Source organism: Chlorocebus sabaeus, chromosome 14 (genome assembly GCF_047675955.1).
Source record: "Chlorocebus sabaeus isolate Y175 chromosome 14, mChlSab1.0.hap1, whole genome shotgun sequence".
Lineage (NCBI taxonomy): Eukaryota > Metazoa > Chordata > Mammalia > Primates > Cercopithecidae > Chlorocebus > Chlorocebus sabaeus.
The window spans coordinates 66520841-66541073 of record NC_132917.1 but is presented as its reverse complement, the minus strand read 5'-3'; the positions used below and the strand labels follow the sequence as shown (position 1 = coordinate 66541073).

The 20233-nt window shown below is 36.6% G+C and overlaps 2 long non-coding RNA genes across 3 annotated transcripts in view; one reads left to right on the top strand and one right to left on the bottom strand.

Annotated features, from left to right (window-relative positions):
- LOC119627259 (uncharacterized) overlaps positions 1–20233 on the bottom strand; it is a 442819-nt gene that overhangs the window by 326347 nt on the left and 96239 nt on the right. Inside the window, exons 4-5 of one of the 2 annotated variants that reach the window (XR_005243374.2) lie at positions 13371–13422; positions 6280–7510 (exon numbers count right to left, since the gene is read on the bottom strand). This is a non-coding gene — a long non-coding RNA (uncharacterized lncRNA). Of the gene's footprint in view, positions 1–6279; positions 7511–13370; positions 13423–20233 lie in introns of those variants that run through there. The other variant, XR_005243376.2, reaches the window with a different exon arrangement.
- On the top strand, positions 1847–8201 carry LOC119627258 (uncharacterized). Its single transcript, XR_005243375.2, has 3 exons — positions 1847–1956; positions 4687–5170; positions 7796–8201. It is a non-coding gene; the product is annotated as an uncharacterized lncRNA (long non-coding RNA).

The following is a 20233-nucleotide window of genomic DNA, read 5'->3' as shown; positions in this document are numbered from 1 at the left end:
CACTACATGTGGGGCCCTAGAACAAAAGATATTAAGTTTAAAAAAAACAGTCTCTCCCCACAGCAGTCCACAGCCTAGTGGTAGACAAATAATTACCATGCATATGATTGCTATCAACATACTAGGTTCTAAAACAGAGGAATGCATTCTAGAAGTGACTGACTCAATTTATGCTGCCTTAAAAAATAAAAAGTGACTTTTGAACTGAGCCATGCAAGATAAATGTACTTTTGCTACATGGAAACTGGAAGGAAGGGCATTCCTGATAGAGAGAGCACAGCACAGTCAAAAGTCTGGAGACATAAAAGAACATCATATGTATAATTTTTTGCTGCTAGAGTGGAAATTGTTTAGAGGGTCATGGTGGAAAATGACTCTGGAAAGGGCAGTTGGAGGAAAATAATGAAAGCCTTTTCCTGATTCAATAGTTTGACCTGAGGGCAGTAGGGAGTCTCAAAGATTTTTAAGCAGGAAATTATCATGTTTATTATTTATTTTATTCTGCAATCCAGAGGGGCTGGATTATCAAAGGAAGAGCCTCACTGCAGAAACAGCAGCCTGAAGGCTATTTTAATAGTTCTGTCAAACATTACCAACAGTCTGAACTAGACCACCATAAATAATAAATAATATTTTAGACTCCATTTTACAGATGAAAAAAATCAAGGCACAGAAGAGTAAAGTAACTTGTCCAGCACTGCACAGCTGGTAAACAGGGGAGTCCGGGTTCAAACCCAGGTGGTCAGACTGTAACACCCCCTGCACAGGTCACTTCTCTGCCAGGTTGGATGATAATCATGATAGGTGAAACAAGGTAGGTAGTTAGACAGCCTTAAGCTCAGACTACAGAATCAAGGGTGCTCCCTCCCATTAAACATCACATGGATCACAGAGTACAGACACGGCAGGTAGAGAATCAGTGAGTTCGGTTTCAGACATGTGGTCCAGGAGGTCTTTGAGAGACAGGCCCAGATGCCAGAGAGCTATTGAAAATGCCAAGGCTAGGCTCAGGAGAGTAGGGGCTGGAGAAAATCAACTGGCCATGGAAGATCACCCCTGCATAGACCCCCTTCCACCCAAGACACTCATCCTGAAGATGCAGAACCTGAGGCTATGAGAGGCAGCTCAGAAGACAGCCCTCTAGAGCCAGAACCACTTTCAAGTTCTGGGCTTCCATGTGTGTTCTGGATTAAGTTTCTTTACTTTTCAAATCGGAGGGTTTTTTCATTTATAAGATTGAGACTGTAGAGTTGTACATCATTTACCACTTGTAAAGATACAAATCAATATACATCTTAAGTTCCTAGTACATTGCTTTCCAAAGTAAGTGCTCGATAAATGATACCTAATGATTATTATCATTATTTTTGTTTTCATTTAAGAGATTTGTCAAAAATGAGGCTCTACTGTAGGTGTAACATGCTGGGCTCCCAGCCCAATTACTTTCTTGGCAATTTTTTTCCATAAAATTTTCTTAATTACCCGGAATTATCACTAACTTTTCAACCAAGGAAAAGAAGAAAAGAAGCAGCTTTTGAGGAACATGAATTAGTATTTTTAAAAAATCGATTCTCTATTAGCCAAAAAGAATAACCTAGAGAAATCAGATTAAAATTATATATACATATATACAATAAAATACAAAACATTGCTCAGAAACAAATCGAGTGACACATTTTCCTGGAGTCTGAAATGACCCAGATGAATCTGTAGTGCCACTCATTGTATCTAAAGAAGAATCATGCAGTGATTCTGTCAAGTGTGATAGAAAGGATCTTCTCAGCCATGGTCATCTTGCCCAGGATTTTCCACGGTTACCTTATCTGTGGTCACAATGGGTGCATCCCCCAAGAAGGATGGTCTTCCAGGAGTCACTGAAAATTTCAAGAAGTGAAAATCCAACAGAAAATACTTGAACCCAGGAATAAAATGGAAGCCTTAAAGACTGAAGGGTATGTAAGCATTTATTTGTCACTTTGTCATTCCTCCTTTAGATGTATTTTTCTTGGGGATTCAATGTGGTAACTAAGAATATAGTTATATAGTCGAAAACTTTGGGATTGAAAAATTACAGTAGAGAAGAATTTCTGGTAAAATGACTTCAAGAAACATCACACACACACACATGCACACACACACAGAGGTCAAAACACAAACACACTTAAGAAAAAAAGACATTGGAAATAAATTAAATTTATTGTTTAATTTGATTGTCTTTAAGATAATACGTTCAGTAAGGATGTGAATATAAGCAATGTGGAAAAAATAAAATAAACCAAGAGGAAGCAGTGCCAACCTCGTCCATTAGAAATAAGAGGAGATGTTTCAAGGCAAAATTCCTCCTTCCGCACTAAGGATTCTTGGTCTTTTGAGTTCAGTTCTCTGAACAGGGCTGCAGAGCCTCAGACTCCACTAGTTCTCCCTCCTTTCAAGCCCCTATCTCTGCCCCTGCTTATCTGAATATATAGGCCTGCCCTTTGCTCAGATTTATGGGTCCAGCAAGGGCTGTGTGTATTTACAGTGCTCTGACCTGAAGACCCCGGGCTGAAGGAGAAGAGGAGGAAACTGGGACCTATTCCATAAACAGAGACAGATCTGAGGGGGAGGTAAAAGGCTTTGCTAGCACTTAACATTTTTAACTATTTGGCCAAAGCTTACGAATTACCGATTAGATTAGAGTACAAGAAAAACGAAAGACATTGGTGGAGATATGGAGAGAGTAAATTGTATATTTTCGCTCTAGTCTAGTTGCTTGGAGGTTCTGGGTTTGGGGGTTTGGGTGTGGTTAAATTTAAAATGAAAGGTCAGAAAGAAAATTGATAAGTCAGTTACAGAGGGAGTTATCAAATGCTTTGGGAAGACAAAGGGTCTACAAAAATGAGGATATAAACAACATTTAATAAGTTGGAAAATTTCTCCAACCACAAGTTAAGCTCCTTGTGTGAAGCAAGATTCGTTGCATTTTTTAAACTGTAATTGGTTATAGAAGAAAAATCCCCTGCTCTATGTTTAAATGAGAACACATTGCCATAGATGACCAAAAGCCAACCAATTATGACTTTAAATATTTTTCTTAAAGCCTGGTGACCCACTTGAAAGCATCTGTTTTCAAACAGGGCTGCTTTGTAAATGGGCCACCAGTATGTAAAGCAACTGGTCCATCTCTAAGGGGCATGCACCAGTTCAAATGCAAAATAAAAAGCACTTATATCTTGAGCAGTGCTTAGCACCCCAAATGAATCCATCTTCCTCAGGGCCATATGTTTGTGTACGAGCAAAATGTGAAAGCACAACTTTTATTTGGAGCCATTCTCAAATGATCTACTTGCTGAAAAAACTTGAGTTCGTGGGAGAAAACCCTTACCTACCAACTGACTACATCAGAAATAATCCAGCGTCATAGGTAAAGGCTACAATATTCAATAGAGAACTCAAAAACAAAGCAACCAGGACAAGACAGTAAGTGAATCCTCCACAAATCCATTTACATTACAATGGAGCAAAAATGTTAATATGCATGACTGAGGCTGTGATTAGAAAATTTGTTAAATATCATCGAATTGCTTCTTTTTACTCATTTTGATATAAAGCAACTATGTTCCCATGATGTCATCTGTTAAAGCTATAATGATCTGCTATAGTGATGATATTGTGTGACTGGAACATTTTGTCTCAACTAAAATATGTTGTGGATAATAATGTTGTTACAGTCCATTCTAAGGGGACCTGTGTGACTTAGATTGAATTATTATTAATAACTGCATGAGAAAATACATGTGCTTCGCATTGTGTGCGGCACTTTAGGAATGTTAACCTGTTTATATTATATTATTATTAAAGTCATTTGTCAGGAAATCAAAAGTAAAATTAATTCTATAACTGAACTTTTTAAAAAATTTATAATCCAAAAAGCACATAAATGCATTTTCTTTTCCATTTATGTGTGCTATTTTATGCTGAAAATTAAGCATAAAATTCTAAGCAGTTGAATTAAAGGAGGCATTTGATTATTACATCAGTATAAGCTGACTACAGAACAGCGGAAACTTGGGCAAAAAATGATGAATGGGAAAGAGCTATCCTAACAAGGTTGCATTTCTAAAGTAAAATGAAATATGTGACATAGTATTCTAGAAAACTAATATCTTTACTGCTATCTCTTTTGAACTTCTCTAAAATAGTAAAACTTCTGCTTTGTAAATAATGCATACTCAAAACAGATGCAACTGCATGCGGATTATTTAGAAGAATATTTGGAGCTATTACATCGTAGCTAAAATGCTTCCTTGTGTCATTTCTGTTGAGATCCATTTGCCAGTAAAATAATTTTTTTCTCTAATATGGTGTGGATCGTAGCACCAATGGGTTCAGATGTAACCATTTCAGAGCAGAGGCCTAGCTCAGTATGTCAGGAAAAAAAAAAGAAAAGAAAAGAAAAGAAAAAAAACGCACCACAAAGAACATTGAGATGAATGGCTCTATTTTATGAGCCATAAAAGTTTTATTCATCTTGACACTGAAACAGGTTTAGGCAGTGAGTTGACACGCCTTAAATAAATAAGTGGAATTAATTCCCCAGCCCTTGAAACAATAGCAGCATGCATGTAGCACGGAGAAATGCCCCATTGTTTCCCTGTGGCTGCCTGATATTGATATTATTTGTGTTTTTCTGTGCTGCTTCCTCAGGGGCCTGGTTGATCCACTTCAGATTCATCCCCTGTTTTATTAGAGGTTGAAAAAGGTTCAAGACCTGGTTGTACCACAGCTCCCACCGACAGCTAAGGAACCAGTTTGGCGTCTGGTTTGTCTGTTGTTTTACTGCTGACCTTCAAATCAACTTTAACCCCTGACCTCTGGAGGCATCTATCATGACAAGAGGCTGTTTAACACAAATGGTGCCCATTTATAGGGGAAGAGACTCAGAAGATTTCCTTTTTATGAAGAATTTAGTTTTTCACCCCTCTTTTCTCAGTCACCACAGGTGAAATCCCTCTCAGCAGCTGGCTTATGAAATAATGTGAAGGGAGGCCTTAATGAGCAGAACGCACCCTCAGCTGGAGATAAATATATGCAAATGAGATGCACAAACAAAGGAGCCTGGACAGAGAAATATCTGCAATTCCAGCAAAATGCTGCCTGCAGCTCGAAGATGAACAGCTTTGATAAAATGGTAACAAAAAGCACCTTTTTATCCTCCAGCGTGTTTTACATTGCAATAGACCATTGTCATTGCAACCCAGTGGAGCATGCAGAGGTTTTCTGCACTGTTTCAGAAAACTGTTTAAACATTTGTTTTAAGGCATTCATGAAATATAATCAATGGACTGCTTCTTTGTTGTTGTTGTGATTTTTTTTTTTTCATGAGTGTGTTTTAGATGTTACTGTAGTTATTTTACCTGTTGGTCTTTTCGTGGTTTAATGTTGCTGGCTTGCTGTGCTAGTTCATGTTTTGGTGACTGCTTCTTCCACTCGTGAGAATGAATTTTTTTTTTTTTTTTTTTTTTTTTTACATTTCAATGGAAAGAGATTTCAAGTTAATAACTAGTAAGAATCGGCTTTGAGCAGCACCCAAACAACTAGTTTTAATGATGGCAATCAAGTGTGAGAGCTAATTCAGAGACAGGCATGTTAACATGCTGATTTTAATAAGCTTTAAAAAGGCAATCTCTAACTTTTAAAAGTCTCTTTTTAATTTAATTGTTCTTGGTTCATATGATGCCAAAACAAACAAAACCATTAAAATATGTTTTCAATATGTATCCACGGTGTTATTTGATGATGTTCTAAATTAGCATCATGTTGGTAAAATATTGATTTGATAAGCTTTAAAAATGGAAAAGCTGGAATTATTGACCTAGTTAGAGGAAAAGGCAACATTTTTTCCTAAAAATGAACAAAGCCCCAGCCCCAAGATCTTAAACCAGAGAAAGGTTGGGCTCACGACACACACATTGCTGTGTTTGGGCATATGTATTGTGTTTAAGTGAATTGTCAAAGCAGCTAAGGTGAGAGAAGGAACACTATGCGCTTCACATGTGCCAAAATACTATCACTCTAAAAGCTCAGCAATATTTGGTTCTTTCATTTATAACACAACCCTAGCATTCCGCAGCAAGAGATGTACAAGGACCTTTACATTTCCTTTACCTAAATTATTTCATCTTGGTAGCTAGGATTGGAGTGGAGACATTCTTCTGAGTACTGTGTAGCTTTCACATTTTATGTGCATTTCATCAGGCAAATGTCAAATTTGCTAATAACAAGAAAATCTCCTCATTTTTAATCATGCCACTCCTGTTGCATGGGGTGGGGTGGGGGGTGGGGGATGGACGCAAGCAGGGGGCGGAGGAGGAAGCATAAAAGCATTGAGCAGTCTGACCAAAGAGAAGAAGGGGAAAAATGCTTATTTGGATTTTTAAATGATACATGCTTGATTATGTCAAGGCCTGTATCAGTGCATCATTAAACTCAGAATTTCAGGAGTTAATAGAAAGTTGGTTATATTAGGGATGCTTTTTCAAGCCCAGGTTCGAAGCAGCATAATTATGTTCAACTGCTGTTGTTTGGAAAGGGCAAACAGCATCTTAGGCACAGAACAATGAAATTACAGCTGAGATTTAGGTTAGCAAAAGCCATCTTCTCTAGGCTTTTATGATTCATTATTTCCCATTAAATACAGTATTAGAAGTGTACACTAGATAGCTCATGGTTGCTGCTCTCGGAGCACATTATCTATATTACACAGGTCTGGGGAGCAGAATTAGAAAACTTTGGGGGAATGAGCAATATGTGTTTGCTGATAGAAGTACCATATGGCTCATCTTCTTCAATTGCTTTCATTGCGACTCTGATGCTGGAGAAATTAAAGTTTTATTTGATGTGGCACAGCTTAATGAACTGTCTTCTGTTAGGAAAATTGAATATGTTTCCTGTTATTTGAGCACAGAGCCTCCATGGTTTGGCTGATGAGGGATGCATTATGTACTGTTTATTTAGCATTTTGAAAACAAAAGCAAGATATTGAAGGTAAAATTGATTACTGCTGGATTGCATTATATAATCAAGTTTTCTCCTTTTAAATTTCCCTTTACAATCCTTTTGTAATGTTTTAATGTGAGATTGTTCCAGCTTTTTGTTTTTCAAAGGTACATAGAACTTGGTTTTATTAAAATACCTTTATTTATAAACGAGCCACATGAAACTGTGAAGCCAGTATTGCTACATTTATAAAGTTCTAAGAACGATGTTTGGAAAAAAAAGAAAATAATTCAATTTGAATGAATCTAATTGCAAAACTTCTAGTGAATCCCCAGTCAGTTCTGAGAGAATCTAATGTTTGGCTAGTTGAAAGGGGGATGTCATTTTCTTTTGTTTGAAAGAGACACTTAAGAACATGCTGGGGTGGGGCCATAGGAGAAGGAAGACACTTTTAATATTCAGAAATACAAACCTAAAAATATCGTTTTAAATTTTTGAGTTAGTCGTCAGTGAATAAGAAGCTGTATTCAACCTGCAGATTAAAGAAAATAAAGTGTAGATCAGAGGAATTTACATTTTTAGTGAATAAATAGGATTACAATATGCTTATACGCTGAGAAGGCTGAGATGTCAACCCTGTGAATATTCTCTACTCCCTGAAGAATCTATAAGAGAATAGATTTAAAATTTTGTTTAATTTCCTTGTTTTTGTTCTGGTTTTGATTGTGTTTGAAAAATAAGAAATCTGAATAATCTCTAAAAAGACTGAATGTAAAATCATCTTCTAATCACTGCATTTCTTTCTTTCATTTTTCAGTGAGAAATATTCCCCACGTGTGCTGATGCCTCAGACACACCAATCCGCAACAAGCAACTAGGATAAAAAATAGTTAAAAGTGAATCAACATTTATCTGGAATATGCAATCCTGACCCCCTTACGCACCCCCTCTCCCCCGCCCCCCACACACAGTCATTTGTCTTCTGTGTCCTGTGATGTTTTGAGGATTCTGGCAAATATGGCAGTTAAACAAACTTCTAGCACAATCTAAATACAGTCTGTTCAAGAGAGGCTTCCAATGTTTATAGACCAGAAGTAAAGAAAAAAAAATCTGGTTTTTAACCAAGAATAGTGCTCTTGAAAATGTCTCCGAACAAAGTGTTTAAGTAAAACTTTGGCCATAGATATTCTCCATTCCTCCTTCTTTGCTGATTTTTTTTTTTTTTTTTCCAGTGAGGACTTTTCATATGCCATCATTTTGCTGCTGCTTCTTCTTCTTTTTTTTTTTTTTTTTTGAAATTAACAAACTAATTTTAAAAATTAACGCCTGACTGGGGACCTAGTCATACAAACTTCCTTTAGATACAGTTGAGAAGAAAACATCACATTTTTATGAAGCCCCTCTCCTGACAGGGGACTGGAGGAGGAACACCATTATGCATTGTTATCAGCGTGGTGTAATTTGACTGTTGACAAAGTATCCGTGGCAGTGCGAATGAGCGCAGTTAGAAGTGTGGCGGATTGTAATCAAGAAGATGCTTAGCTGTGCAACACTGCATCTTGAGCAGATTTGAATCAACATTGCCTTAAGGGGACACACACACATACCAAAAGAAAAAAAATCCATTAATTTTTAGAGGGAAAATTAGAGTGGCACTTGATGAAGTGAAATTTGACATGCGTTAATTGGTGTGCAGCTCTCCTAATTAGAGATTTTCAAATTCTTTTACTGCTGTCACTGTGATGGCACATTGTCTTGCTGGACAAATACTAAAATTGCAAATTGGTTTGATCAGGAAGTTTTATGTGTGAAGATAAGACTGTATCCTCTAGTCCACTTCCAAAAGGTGGACAGCTGGAGAGCAAAGGTGACTTTCAGCTTTACCTTCACCCCAGATAAAAAAGGAGTATTAAAATAGTTTCATTATGAGACTTAATGTAAAGGAAGCAGGTACCAATACAATTTTCTTAAACAGATGCAAACATTCCTTTGATACTCATGCTTCTGCTTCATATGAAATATTTCAGGTAGAAAAAGAAAGCCAGTGAAATGCTACATTGTATATATACATTCTCATATTTCTACTTATATTCTTTGGAAATTGGAGTTAGGTGGATTTTTTGAAAGCTCACGTCACATTTTTCCCTGCTCTGAGATCTAAGGCACTCCAGTTCTCCTTCTTGTCTTAAAGTAATTATACTGATGTTTGGCCCCCAGGATGGCACCAAATATGATACCACAATAATTTTGGTTTCCTTTTTCCAACTCCTCTTGTCTAGCCCTTGAACCTCTCTTAATTCATTAACATATTGAATTTTTTCAATTTTCCATTTTCTTACAATAACAATATTAATGCTGGGGTGAAAGCTTGATTGGAGCTAAATTACTTGTTACCTGCTGGCATTTATTTATATGGCATTGAATTATAAAGCTTTGCTATTGTCATGCCTTGGGCGAATTGTTTATGACACCAGTAATAGGAGTAATTGTTATTGTTGAAATTACCTGTCAGCTACCCATAGCAGTGGCCCTTGTCCCACTGACAAATAGTGACAAGGGAGAGGTATCCTCCATGCGTCCCCCTGATGGCTTCTCCTCTGATAATAAGAAGTGCAGGGCCTCTGATAATTTGCCTGTCACTGTTGAGTGCAGCTCAGAGAGAGTTGGCCAAATTGTTGTCATTCACTTTGACAAAGACAGCAAAATGCTCCCGTGCAAGAGGAGGATTATCAAAATAAATGAAATCGCTTACACCCCCCTTTGTTTGTTTGGCTCAAGAATTGCCTGGCTTTGTAAGAGGTTGTGAAATCAAGGTCCAGTTCTTATCGATGTGCCTCTGTTCATTCTAAGATGAGGATCCCAGGAAAGGAAAAGCACCTTAGGAGACTCACCAGTTTGCAGTTTGCATTGGCTAGTATAAAATTATATCCAAATGTAAAGGGAAAGTCAATAAAATTGTAATGAGTCTAATAATTGGTCATTAAATACATTAATTTAAAACACATCTAAAATTTACACCTTTTGTTTCCTGGTTTCCATTTGTCCCTCTGATTCTTTTTTGGCCCACACAGACATTCAAATTCAACAAGCATTCAAAAATGCACAGGTTTCTTCTTTGCAATCAAGTTTTCTTTAGAAGTTTAGAAATCTCCATCTCTGACTCTTACAGCTTTAAAAGATTATCTAGTTGGATTTAGGATTATTATTTCAAATGGTTGGTTCCTTTCCATAAATTACCTTTTATTTATATACTATCTTCATGAGTAAAAAGATAAATGAAACATAGTTCCAGGTATGAAGCATCAATTATCACAGGCTTACAGAGGAAGCAAAATGGGCCTGTTATTGCCAGAGTGCAAATATTGATATAAACCTTTGATTTTAAAATCCCTTGGTTGCAGCCCGTGAACCTGTCATAGAGGGGGAAAGGGACAGGGAGCAGCAGGGATGGTGTGGGGGAGTGTCCCTGTCTGAAAGAAATGGACTTGAAACAAATCAAACCTTTGCTCTTGTAAAAACCAGAATCATTCCCACCTTTCCACAAAAGCCATCATTTCATGGTAGGAATATTCTTATTTTTAAGGTGCCTGGGAGGCTACTACTCATAGATCTTCTTGACAAATACTTCCTCTTATAAGAACTTGAAAAGAAAAGGAAAAAATAACCAGGATAAATGTAAAATATTGGCTCCGTATAGGATAGTAATCAGCTGTTTATTGGTCTCTACTAGACAAGTAATGACCAACCACAGTGTTAAGTACCAGCAACATTGCCTTGGGCCCTTGCCTCCTAACACCAGCCATTATCTGATTAGAGAACCTCCAAAGAAGTCACTATTGCATAATTTTATGGGTCTTAACAGTGCAGGTTGGCTGGCAGAAAAACTACCTAGGAGGGTTGATAAAGCAACAGTGAAACATGATTTTATTTACTTCACTTACACCTTGGTCTCTGAAAGAGTACCTGAGTATCTCAGATACTGGTGGCTGCACAGGAAACCTAAAATCAATCCAAATCGGAATTGCATGGGACATGGGGGAGGTGGAGCGGGGAGACAGGAAAAGTAAAATTATCTGTCTCTTGAAGCTTTTCATGAACTGCACAGTTTGAAGTAATGAACAACATTGTTATAGGCATCTAGATCCTTTCTTAGGTGTTATGTATTTAAAGCAGGTAAATAGGGTTTTAGCAGTGCTAAAACCATACATGTAATATGATTATAGGAATAAAATGTGTTTCTAATCCTTAATAATAATGTATTCTTCTAAAGGCAACTACTCCATGGTTAACTATGTTGAATGTCCCTGATTAACAAGTGGAAGGCAGTGACATAATTAAGAGGTTATCTGTAGTAATAAAAATGCCCAAACCTGTCTTGGAATGTGATCCCTTTAACAGATAATTTTTAAGAATGCATGTCCTTGCTTTCTCTGTGGAGACGCACGTTAGTGATCCCAGGAGGGGAAATAAACATACGTTTTTAAATGAAGATATTTAAAATGTACCCCATATTTCAGCATGTTGCTATAACCTGGTCTTTTTTATGTTCCTCCTATAAAACCTAAATTAAGCCTCTTAGGAGTGGTTTTGCTGCAGGTTTCGACTAAAAACACAATACATTTTAAATGGTTCCAGTACTTGAGTGCACTTTAACATGTAATCACTAATGTGCATTCTCTTCCTCTCTCTTCCAAGCACCAGTCCTTCTAAAAGGATGAGACTTCTTTAAAATTTAGCTTCATTTGAAATGTAAACTTTTAACAAATAGTAATTGCTTCTGTAGCTCTATTGATGAAGTGACTGGCAGCAAATCTTTTCTTTCTTTTTTTTCCCCCCTCTCTCTGTAACATTTTGAAATACCCATCAGTGTCAAAGGAAACTGCACACGCCTCCTTTGGTGCTCTAAATAAGGCTCAGCAAGGTTAAGAAAAATGTCAGAAAAAGCTCAGTGGATTAAAGGAACATTTCTGCACCATGTCAAGGAGGATGGCAGGGCAGACTGGTCTGCATAATTTTGAAAGATATTTTTTGTAAAACGCTTACTCTTAGAAACCAAATGAAATTTTATTTGGAAAGATTGGATATTGTATTTGATAACATACAACCTTTGGTTGTTTTTCTAAATCTTGTTATTTTTTAAATATGTCTCTGGTATGTATTCTTTAAATTAGAACTATAATACACTCATCTTTTGGTAGAATGTTCCTGTACCCGGGTGCAGCGTTAAAATACATTTCAGACTCTTTCATGCGTTTTTCTTTTCTTTCCAAAATTCTTGGAATGTTCACTCAGCGAAAGCAGTGAAAATGCTCGGCTCTTCCACATGCAAATTATTTGAACTAGTCAGTCCTTCTTCCCCTTAAATAAAATGTGTATATAGCTTTGGAGATTTTCAAAAAATAAATCATTTGCATGCATTTGTGAATTAAAAATAAATTACTGGTATGAGGTCTTTAGTTTGTTTTCTTCTGTTTTACTGAAGAATATGCAATAGTCACAAAATAGTACAACGACAGTAAAATATTCCACAGTATTGTAACTATGTAATTAAAACAACGTCAAAAAACATCTTACAAATTTAATACTAGATACCACCAGAAATGGCAAGATTAGTTTTACAGAAACAAGGTAAGTGTCAGCTGATTTTAAATATAAACTTTTCCAAAACAGGTTAAGAATGAATTTAGACAAATTTGACTCTTAACCTTTAAAGATTTCCTGCCCATTTCTGTATGTCCTTTATTACATTAATTTTTTATTTAAATTACACCATTAACTGGATATGAATTTATCAAGAATACATGTATTGATTTATAAAACAGTACCATTAATTATTATAATAGCTAGATGTAGCTGATATTACAAAGCCATTTAAAGGTTTTTAATATAACTTGGACATACATAGATAGATAGACATTATGGACAAGACTACAATTTAAACTGGCTACCAGCAGTTAATGAAATCCTTGATTTATATTCTAGTTTAGAGATTGATTATATTGTTGCTTTGTAAAACTATTTATATTATGCCATTATTCAAAGGATGTCTCAATAAAAAAGCTAAATAAAATATTCAGTCAATTCCCAAAGCAGATTTTGTTTTCTATATTTTAAATGCTGGTGAAAATAATTGATTGTGTGTGTTCCAAGCTTTGTCATTTCCATTCCAGAGGTGGCTTTCCTGATGGGAGCCTCGTTTGCATATGCACACTTTCGCACACTTTTGATCCTTGCGGAAACAAACCCCTTGTCTTTATTTCATTATGCCTCCCACCCCCAGTAACAAACCCATGTATATTTCACAGACCCCGAATATCAGGACACATAAGTCTTTCTGGCATCTTTTATGTTATGCATTTTTTTTCTTAAGGTTGTGGAAAACTGGGACTTACCCCAAAGCCGCAAAGCAGGCAATCACGAAGAGAATTTGGGTAAGAATGCAATCTGAAGAGGAAAAGAAGAAAAATGAGGAAGAATATCAGCAAATAACAGTAACACTTTCAAATTACTTTTCAAATGGTAATTAGCCAGCAAATAGATTGAAAGTTAAATTCTTTTCACATTGTACTTGGTTTGGGTCTCCCAGTCTCTTTATTTATATCACTTTTCCTTGCCTGGCAACATATGTTACCGATTTATTATAGTATTTTTACTGTTAGCAGACAAATCTAAAGGCTAGCTGAGAAGGCTAGCTTCATCTGATGACTTTAACAACAACTGCAGGGCATCCTTGAGGGTGAGCCAATAGGCTCTTTTGAAGCTATAATACTATTAACCATTTTGATGCTGAAATACTTCTCATAGCCAAAATTGGTTCTGTTTTTTCACGGGCACTCCAGGTTCTACACATAAGAAAGTTAATGTAAATGATTTGTTTTGTAAATATTTCAATAGCCTTCTAAGCACTTTCTTCCATGTGTCTTAAGTTCCCTAAAAGCCATCGGTTTCTTTATTTCCCCTTCTTTTACAGACACTGAAATCTGTGGCACACATTCATAAGTAAACAGCTATCAAGCATCAGGTTAAGTTGTCACGTCCCTCTCCCCCATGCCATTAATTCTCTGCTATGCTATTAAAAGAAACAAACATCCTTTAGAATTTAAATGATCACGTTTCTCTGCTATATGTACAGCCTAGAAAAGTAAAGTTCAAGCAAGATTCTTCTTGGCTAAGAATCTGAAATTACTTTCCAAATTAGAGACACCATTAAAATCAAGACCGTTTTAACAGATATGTGACCCTAGCTAAAAGTTTACGCCTTTTAATATGTCCATGTGAAAACGTCTGTTTTAGAGTTTTATTTATTGACTAAAATATTGATTTTAAAGGTAACAAACTTCCATTTTTATGATTTCTAATGTATGTCAATCCAAATTATCTTATCATTTTAATTTAAAATTTTTAGCCACAATTTCGCAATTTAAATGTCTACGTGGGATTCATTTACTATTTCAGATATATTTCATAAAACCTCCTTTGAGCAGTCATGACTTGAAAATTTAGAAATTAAATCCCGATTACTGGAAGACAGTATTTCTTGCCTAAAGGGTCTGGCTCAGCAACTAAAATTTAACGTAATTTCGATATTGGAATTCAACCAATAAAAACCAGACATTCAATGCAGTACTGGGGGTTCTGACTGTCAAAAATGTCCATTTTGAGGACTTGAAATACATTCTGGACCCCTGGGATCCAGAAGGTACTAAGAGACCATTCAATATGTCCATCCAAACATACCTAACATGAGAGATTCTGTCTACAAATCATAACAATGCCACAGCTCTCCAACATATTTCAGAATACACAATCATACCTGGTTTTAAGACATTTACATACAAACTTTGACTTCAAAACAGGTGGTGAAATAACTACATCCATGCAATCATTCATCTGATTCTAATTTGTATGGAAAGTTATCAGATCTTTATCATTTATACTTCGATACACTTTAACCACTCTTATTTTAGTATTTGTGACAATGGCCCCACCCACTGCACCCAAATAATAATAATAATGAGTAAATGTTATATTCAAAAATATATAGTTGTATAGTTTCATCGTAGTCTAAATTATGGTACTATTTAAGTTGGCCGATAGTTTATATCTGTTATCAGATACTTACAATGTGTATTTCTTTTTTGTCCCAGCGTGGCATTGTATGGTGACTGTGGGTAATTTTAGGTCAGAAGTAATTATGATCAAAAGGATTTCAGCTTCAGAAAATGAGGCCAACTTTTTGAAGGCATAAATGCACTCCTTTCCAAAAGTGATTATATGTCGGGTTATGAATTCCCAAGTGACTCAGTGCTAGTCCCGTCATTCTAAATGCCCTAATTAAGACAAGTTAGTTTTTAAATATTATTCTTCTTCGAGAGATGGAGACAATAAAGTTGGAGAGCCAAGAGTTTTCTTTGTCCTCAAAAACGTATGTTTTTGAACCAAAATCGAATCTCTAGCAGAGTTTGATCCGCCTGCATATTTAGAAGCCTGCCAACTGTGTACACAGGGTTCTGTGCTTTTCTACAACAGGTCCTCTTCTCTGATAACCAGCCGGCAGTGCTCTTAATAGAGATGCCATCCCACCCTCCTCTACCTACCACATTCTCTCTCTCTCTCCTCTCTCTTTCACCTTAAAACAGGTGTCTTTTTAATACCTGAGTCTAAAGATACAGGTTTCTCCAGCTTCTGGCTCCAACTCTGTCATGATCATTTTTAATAATTGATATGGCCCCTTCTCAAAACCACTCAGAGTCTTAGCTGGAATCCCCACTCTGCCCAACTTCAACTCTTCCCCGAACCCCATGGGCCACCCCCCGGCTTTCTGTTTTGTTCATCACCTTGGTTTCTTACCCCCCCCCCCCCGCCAGCCCCGTTTCTGACCTGCTCTTTTTCTGGATCAGACGCAGGCAGGTTGAGAGGTAATGAGAACCAGATGGACATAGTGCAGAAATTGCCCAAATGGGTATGAGAATGTGGGGAGCTGTCAGGCATGGAGAGAAGCTGGAATTTTTCAGCAATAAAATGGGATTTATCGCCACTCTACCACAGTCATTGCCGACAACCGTTTACCTTGACAGAAACCCCATTCCAATAGGCCACGCCGATGCAGATTCTTTTTTCCCAAAGAGTGATGATTGGTATTTGTTCTAAGGCCCAAATGGCCTGCACTAAAGGTGAAGCATTAGGCCAAAGTCCTGTATTCCCCACTGAGGCAAATGAACCTGCTAAAATAAGTTCCTTCCACAATGGCTGTGTAATTGAAACCAGAAAGTGAGAGAATTTGATAAATTGCTTGACCCTGAAGGAATGTTAAGGTCATAAATTTTCATTGCATTTTTTTCTCTCCTTTTTTTATATTTTTATATATTGATTATATTTAGTATCTGCCTCAAAATTCAACAAGCTTACAGATCATCGGATGTGGTCCCAAGGGAAAGCACAGTAAATCATCAATTAAGAGGGCATGGAGCATTCTCCCCTCATCTTCCAAAGAGAAATGCCAGCTCCTTGGTAGTCCAAGGACAGTTATGGAGGTGTCTCACATCTCAGAATTATTCAATTTAGCACGCAATTTGTCCTGGCATGGACAAAGTAAAATCTACAGAAAAGATGTTTTTCAGAAGGGTGCTGCTATACTTCTATCATTTAAGAATGATGAACTGTTAAGAAACTGGCAATCCATTTGCAGGAATCACACCCACATACCTTTTTTCACGGTAACCTAAAAATAAGAAAGATTGTATTTTAGCTACAAAGGGCGATCCCCGTTTTTAGGTAAGTTGAAAGTGTGCCTGTGTTTGCGAGCGTGAGCACCCATGCTTCTGAATGCTGGTTTTGGCAAGTTCACTTTGAAATTATTCAAACTTTTTCTTTTTTGAAATGTGGATTGTCTTAATGTGGTAATAAAGCACAGGTCATAAAAACAGCCCAAGTCACATATTACACAATGTAAAATGGACTCAAATATGAAAGTCATCACATAGTAGAAAATTTCTACACATCTTGCTGGAAGGTTTTACTTGTTTTTCTAAAAAGTGAATGAACTGAGCTTGCCAGCATTTTAATTTAGCTGTATTCTCTACTGATCGCTTATGGTGATATATTATGAAGACGTATATTCTCTCAATTGGAAGCAGGTTAAATAATTTCCTGATAGCCAAAATTTCTTGTCCTTGACAATTTTAAAGGACAACATATCTCCTTTGTATTTGTGTGCTAGGTTTGTTAGAACCATTAGAGAAATAAAATCAGAAGTATTTTATCACTAATATATCACTTTTATGTTCAGGATTTTCAGAATTCCAGAGGCCCAAAATGAGATACAGAGTGGAGTTCCTCATTTATCATTAGGAAAAGTTCTCTAAATTAAGAAAGTTTCCTGTTCATTTATTTTCAATGACTACTTATCAGCTTAGAATTTGAAACCAATGCTAGCTTTGGGATGCATAGGTATTAAATAAACCGATGAGTTTTTCCTCAAAATCCTCTGAATTGTGTAAGAAAAAGATCATTGATGTTGCCTTCCACAAAGTATTATCAGTAGGGATGAGGCTAAATAATGTCTAGTTTTATATCTCACTTTCTTTTGTTCACAAGTAATTAATGACAGTGTTTATTAAAGGTATTTCTATCTCAAAGTAATTTTTTTGTCAAGTAAAGAAGAAGGAAAGAAGGCCCATGAAAGAAATAAATCTCAAATTTTTGTTATTTGTGAATACAATGTCAGAATTTTTGAGTAATATGAAGTAGTAAGAAGTACCAGGGCTGTTAGAAACCATGGAATCTAGCACCAGAGTACAGAACAAGATGATAATTTTCATATGTTATTGCTTATGTACATATGAATATCCTAATAAGATTTCAACAGCAACATGTCTTCATCTTATAGAAAGGAGATCATGATATACATATGATCAGCCTTTAACCCAGTGTCTTTATCTAGTGTTAAAATGTGGCTTCCTTCCTCTGCCCTCAATAATTTTGCCGCAAGCCTGTTTCAAACGAACAAAAAATAAATATATGCATATGCATATATATACATATATAAGTATAAATAAAATATGAACAGAAAATGGATTCAATCACTAATATTTTTGCAAACTAATGTCCAGCTGATGCAACTCAATTTTATTTTGCATCACATTAGTGTCATAATGGTAATGACTAGCCTTTATTCACTAACAGTTTGAGTCAGCACTTTGAGACATTTTCAAATTAGGTCATACTGCACATTCGTGGCTGATACAAAGGTTGATTAAGAGACCTGCACAATTGTAAAGTGATGTGGTGTGAGTTGAATTAAGTTCTCTCTGATAGTTACGGGAAATGTGAGCCACTATAAGCAGAAATAATGTATGGGCTATAGGGGGAGAATATATTTCCACAGAGTGCTTGAAGTAGTACTCATTTACAATTTAACAAAGTCCTCTGTCTGTTATGGAAGAATTCTATCACGGGACCTGAAAACAAGCAATGCATTACAAAAAGGACACTGGAGGCCTGGTCTCCAGTTCTGTTTCGGTGAAAGTCAGTTTTTGCCTTTATGTCCCTTTTGACCTTCTCAATAAAGACCTTTTTTCCCGCCTCTAGACACTGTCTGCTGCTTTTCTGAAAACGATCCTGTGTCACAACCAGACCATTTGCCCATAATGTAACAATTCTGAGGCAAGGCTAAATTGCTGTGCCAGTGAGACCTGGAAGAAGGGGGAAGAAAAAGAGTCTTTTAAAGTAATACTGTTATGGAAAATCTATCAGTTCATCTAAGATTTTAAGGCATAGGATTTTCTTTAATTCATCCAGCACTTCAAATAAATTGTATAAATGCCTCCTGGAAGGCAAAAGTACTTTTTAATTGAGCTTAAAGAGAACAAAAATAAAAGCTAAAACTCACAATTGTTGGTTTGGTCGAAAAGGGCAAATATAGTAGTTATTATTAACACTGTATTCACAACATATTGCTTTCTCTATAGAATAAAGGAGCCACAGAAGATTTTCTAAATATACATATATTGGCCAGGTGCATTGGGCTCAGGCCTGTAATCCCAGCACTTTGGGAGGCTGAGAAGGGTGGACCACTTGAGGTTAGGTGTTCAAGACCAGGCTGGCCAACATGGTGAAGCCCTGTCTCTACTAAAAATACAAAAATTAGGTGGCGTGGTGGCACACGTCTGTAATCCTAGCTACTCGGGAGGCTGAGGAAGGAGAATCGCTTGAACCCGGGAGGCAGAGGTTGCAGTGAGCTGAGATCGTGCCACTGCACTCCAGCCAGGGCAGAGCAAGACTCCGTCTCAAAAAAAAAAGAATATATATTCTTTTTGCACTACACGTATGTAGTGCAAGTGGCTTTAAAATCCAAGGAACCTGGAAAAAAACTTAAATGGTGTATGGCACCTGGACAGAAAGAAAAACTCCTTGGCTAAGCAGCTTTGGTCCTGAGGATGAAAAAGGACTTTGACTTGCGCATGCATTCTGCTTTCTTTCTTTGAATTGGCTTACTGAGAGATACACTTCTAGTGTGATAAAATCACATTTTCTTTCATGTATTTGATGTGTTTATTAAATTTCAGTTTCCCAGGTAGACTTTTCTGCCCTCCACATTTATTCCTGGATTCAGTCCCTGCCCATGGGCCCATCACAGTGTGCCCTACCATGCACCCGCAGACCGATTACCTCCAGTTTATTCTAAATTTCTTTCCAATTACATCTGATTTTTTACAGTTTAAGCTGAACTTACTTCCTCAAATAAAAATGAGTAGCCAAACTAAGTGGAAGGGTTCCACTGAAAAATAATTGTATGTGTTGATTTTTTTTAATTCACCAAATTAGAAATACAAAGTTGTAATAGCCATAATTATTCTCAATATTTATAAATACATTTATATTCCAGGCCCTGTAATTACGGTTTTCACAAGAATGAAAGAAAAAACGCCCTTCAAATTTTGGAAGAAATATAAAGAACTCTTTGGAAGGAAGGAAAAAACAAAGGAAGGGAGGGAGGGAAGAAGAGAAGAAAGAGAAACAGGGAAGAAAGAAAAAGCAAGGAAGATTGATTTTAGCTCTTTCACTCTCTTCCGACAAAGACTTCCTCTTGAATCAACCATCCCTGTTGACTGGTTTCTGTCCCTCAGCTGGGAAAGACGGCAATCTATGAACATGATATACAAAATGGCTGCCTTCAACTTAGCTGTCATTTGCTTTTTGTTACTGCATCCAATCAATATTCATAATAAGCTATAACATGAATCTGGATAATCCC